The sequence below is a fragment of the Hordeum vulgare genome, chromosome 3H, assembly GCF_904849725.1.
Source record: "Hordeum vulgare subsp. vulgare chromosome 3H, MorexV3_pseudomolecules_assembly, whole genome shotgun sequence".
In the NCBI taxonomy this organism is placed as follows: domain Eukaryota; kingdom Viridiplantae; phylum Streptophyta; class Magnoliopsida; order Poales; family Poaceae; genus Hordeum; species Hordeum vulgare.
The window spans coordinates 260,733,576-260,738,135 of record NC_058520.1 but is presented as its reverse complement, the minus strand read 5'-3'; positions in this window follow the sequence as shown (position 1 = coordinate 260,738,135).

The window sequence follows — 4,560 nt, the reverse complement described above, 5'->3', positions numbered from 1 at the left end:
GATATTCCCTGGATAAGGGGTGTAGCGAGGCTTCTGCTGAGTGCCGGAGTTGAACTTTCCAACCCCATACTTTCGCTTGCGGTTCTCCATCTGCTGATGTTTCCCCTCCAAGATGAGGGCCTTATCAACCAGCTCCTGGTAGTTGTTGAAGGTGTCTACCATCAACTGAATGCTCAGCTCATCATTCAGTCCTTCCAAGAACTTTTCCTGCTTGGCCGCATCATCGGCCACATCTCCAGGTGCATAACAGGCAAGCATGCTGAAATCATCAACGTACTGGGCCACAGTGCGATTCCCCTGGCGTAAGTTGCGAAACTCACGCTTCTTCAGACTCATTGCACCAGCTGAGACATGCGCGGTGCGGAAGGCTTGCTTCAATTGCTCCCAAGTGACTCCAGCAATGGGATAAGTGGTGCTGTAGTTCTCCCACCAAGCAGTTGCAGGGCCTTCAAGTTGATGTGCGGCAAAACGCACCTTCTCAGCTTCAGAACAACCAGCGGTGATGAGTTCACGCTCCATCTTGCGAAGCCAATCATCTGCCACAACGGGCTCAATGCTGCTGGAGAAAGTTGGAGGGTTCAACCTTAGAAAACGGGTAAGGTTGTCAGCCTGGGGTGGGGGAAGGTTGTTGTTGTTGTTCTAGTTCTGGATGATCAGCTGCATCAGGGTGTTTTTTTGCTGGATCAACTGAGTGAGTTCCGGCGGAAAGTTGGACTCAGCGGCGCGTCTCGGAGGCATCTGACGTTTGTAGAGGGGTGAGATTAGCATAGAACAATGGTCTAAGAGTAATTACACTACCCATATGAATGCAACACACAAGTATCACACCACACATTTTATTCAATCATCACAAAGGTTCACACGAGGGTACAAAATCGATAATCCTAAACATCGGCCTAAAACGTAAAACGATAAAGTAAATTTGGTGGTCTAGTCTAAGTGTCCTCCTCAGAATAGCATGGTGTGGGGTCCTTCGGTGGAGCTTTCTTCATAGTCCTCGTCGTTGCTGATCACGGGGGCTACGTCTCCTTCGGGATGAAGGTTCTCGCCCATGTCCAGTTCCTCCTCGAGGTATGCAACTCGAGTCTTCAGCTTCTCGATCCGCTCCAGAAAATCCTTCACTTCCAGCTCATGCTCATAGTGGGCTTCCCGGGCTGCATCTTCAAGTTCAAGCTCGCGGAGTGACAGTTGCTTGATCTTCCTGGCGTCCTTGATCGTGTGATACTCCAGAGTTCCGTTGTGCTTCTCCAAGGTCTGGGCATAAGACAAGAGAGCGTCATTGGTCTTGTTTGAGATGATGTCTCCGTCTTCATTTCTTCGGGATACAGCGAACAGGTCTGGAGAAATAGGGCAGCCTTTGTATTCATCCTTGATACGTCCGAGTGCACAATGAATCGCCATGTCCCTTCCGAGAATCCAGTTGGGTGCGATGAACTTGAAATCCATCGGCTCAGTGCGCGGCTCGAATGTCCTTCCGGGAATATGCACCTCGATCCTGTAGCGTGAATCCTCTGGGTAAGACGAAGTTGGCTTCCCTCTGATAGTCGGCAGAGCAATCCTCAAATCCTTGGTGATCTGCACCAGCTCTTTTCCGAATGGCATAGTGGTGTCGGGCTGGCAAAACTCCGTGAACTTAACAGGGACGAAGGTGTCCATCTAAACATTGGAAAATCGGAGAGAAGTCAGAAATGATCAGAAGAGGAAATAGAAGATTAAGAGAAAATAGTTTTCTTCCTAAGGCTTTTCCAATCCTAGAGGTTACGTCCTAAGGTTAGCGTGTGCTCTGATACCATTTCTGTAGCGACCCGACTCAACGAGTCAAGCCTCTGGTGTTTCTGTACCATCCCAAGATCATGCTGGTACACACACAGTACATAATGTATATATTCAAGAGTGCAATCACACAGCTTTATTAATCGAAATCTCATAAAGAGTACTTTATTACAATAAAGGAGTACAATAAAGTGGTTGAAGGCCAACTCATGAGATTATCTAACGAAGACTAAGCGGAAGCATCAGGTAGACGAGTCCATCCGACTCCAAGGGCATCTCACTGAGCGTAGAATCGTAGCCTCACTCCTGGTCGGAAAAGTACTCTGCAACATGATACGTTGCAGCCGTGTAGGTCAGCATATTGAATATGCTGGAAAATCATCAAGAGAGGGAGGAAAATAATAATCAACTATCTCTACATGCATATTTGGCTGGTGGAGCTAAGTTTTGCAGAAAGCCAGTTTTATCCTACAACAAAAGGGGTCGAAAGCAAAATATTACTACATAGTTTGTTGTTAACGAGATGGTTCCGCCAACCAATTCTCGTACCCGAATAGTTGTTAACACCCACATCATTATTAAGTTGTGTCGAGAGTTCAGGGGAAATTCAATGCCTTCGGCTCAAGTTGTCCATGACCGTGGACACGGCTAATCGATTAGGTTGAGTACTCTGCAGAGTTTTGCACACGTTCCCCACAAGATTTGATCGCCTCCGGGTCTGTCCTCGCACTTCAGGGTGTTTGAAGACCGGATGATCAAAACATGGTCTTTCAACGGGTCCCTCTGAATCCCTGTCGGTGCCCATCAATTCCTACCGTTCGTCTACATCTGCTAGCACCGCCTGTCCAGAGTCGCCGCGTTGTCCAACCAAGCCAGAGCCCATAATGACTTGTGGCTGTGCAGGTAAGCCTTGAGTCTTGAAGTCTCCGTCCGTCCCTTTGAGCCTGGGTGAAGCTTTCCGCAGGATGACATGGCCTCTCCAGCATCCCGGGCATCCACTGGGTTTTCCAAGGAGCCGATCAACCGTCCTTCACCCAGTGTTGCATTGCATCCGAGGTCTTGAAAATCTTGTCTTAGTCCGGTCTTGATTATTATATCAACCTCGCATCACTCGTGGAATACACTCAACCGATAACTCGTCTACTAGAGCATAACATATATAACATTGTCGTCCCGGGGCCAAGTATCGGTGTGTTGGTGTTCCTACCACATGATACTACAACTAGGATTAAAGTTTCCAAGTACCTAGGCAGCATGCAAATTGGGCAAAGAAGGTGATCTACTATGCATTGAAAACATAGGTAAAAATAACATGATCAAAGATGACTTGCCTTGATGATAGTTGTCCTGCTCGAGCGTCTCTAAGTAACACGCTTCGCACTCCGGATGATCTACCCATACAAACACAAAGCACACCATAAGCAATTCAATCACGCCACAAGTAAAAATAACATCACATGCAATGATTTGCAAAAGACTACGCACAAGCATTTATTGCGCGTCGGTAGGCAGAAACTTGTTTCTGTTGAAAACACCAGTAAAAATACGTTAAAATTCTGAAACTTCTACCACAGTAAGATTTTATCACTAGAAAACAGTAGCAAAAAGAATCAACTCAATATCATTTTTCAAACTCCTGGAATAAGCAAAACAGTGTTTAAACTAAATCTGCTCTAACTTATATTTACAAATTTCAAACATAGACACATTGTATGTTTTTACAAACTACCGGAAATTTGTGAGGTACTGGAAAAAGAATCAATGTCATTGGACGTAGGGATAAAAAGTTGTGATCAAAACAAGATTGAAAGTTTCTGTTTTCGAAATCTGGACAGAAAATTACTAAACTGCTAGTGCTAATGAGGTTACACGTGGCAAGATGCTATTGGTTGTAGTGGTTGTTTGTTTCGTGACTTCGAGCAAATGGCCTAAGGCTAACAAGGTCGCCGGTTAATGCATAAGTGGCTAAAAGAACCTAATGGTTTTCTGGAATAAACCGAAGGGGTACTAGTGTTCTAATCCTAGCCATTGCATGGAATTGCATGGGATCTAATGGCTAGGAGGGGTTGCATGCAAATAGAGAGAGAGAGGGAGTTAGCTACCTGTTGCTGGAGGTGTTGCACCGGCGAGGGGACGTTGGCCGGCGGGGAAGGAGGGAGTAGCTCCGGGCGGTGGGGCGTCGGGCGGCGGCGGTGAGGTTCCTCCTCCGCGGGGAGGCGGCGGTGGAGACGGCGGGGCTCGACGGGGCTGCTCCTCGTGGCGAGGCGAAGTGGTGCAGCCTCTGGCTGCTGCGGGAAGCTCGTGGCGGCGGCGGCTTGTGGAGGCGGCGGCTCGCGGGGTGAAGTGGCGGCGGCTAGGGTTGGGGAGGGGTGGCGGTGGAGAGGGGTTTATATAGGCCTAGGGGAGGTGGTAGCTATGGAAGGGGAGGGAGAATAAAAGAAAGAAATCACGGTTCCTGTAGGGAAGGAAAGAGAGGGAGGATAAAGAAGGAAGGAGAAGAGTGCACGGGGTGGAAGGAAATCAAGGGAGAAGAGAGGAAGCTGGGAGGAAGCTGCGGTCTTGAAGAAAAAAGGAAAGAGAGGGAGAGACGTGGGGAGGAGAAAGGAAGAGAGAGTTAAGGAAGGAGAGGGAAGCGGTGGGAGAGAGAGAGGAGAGAAAAGAGAGAAGTACGTGGGGAGAGAGAGAAGATGGAGGCGGTGGTGCATGTACGTGCATGCATGCATGCAAGGTATTGCATGCCTTGGTGCAAGGCTGGGTTAGAGCCTCTTTGGCTCGGCTTGGCAGTTT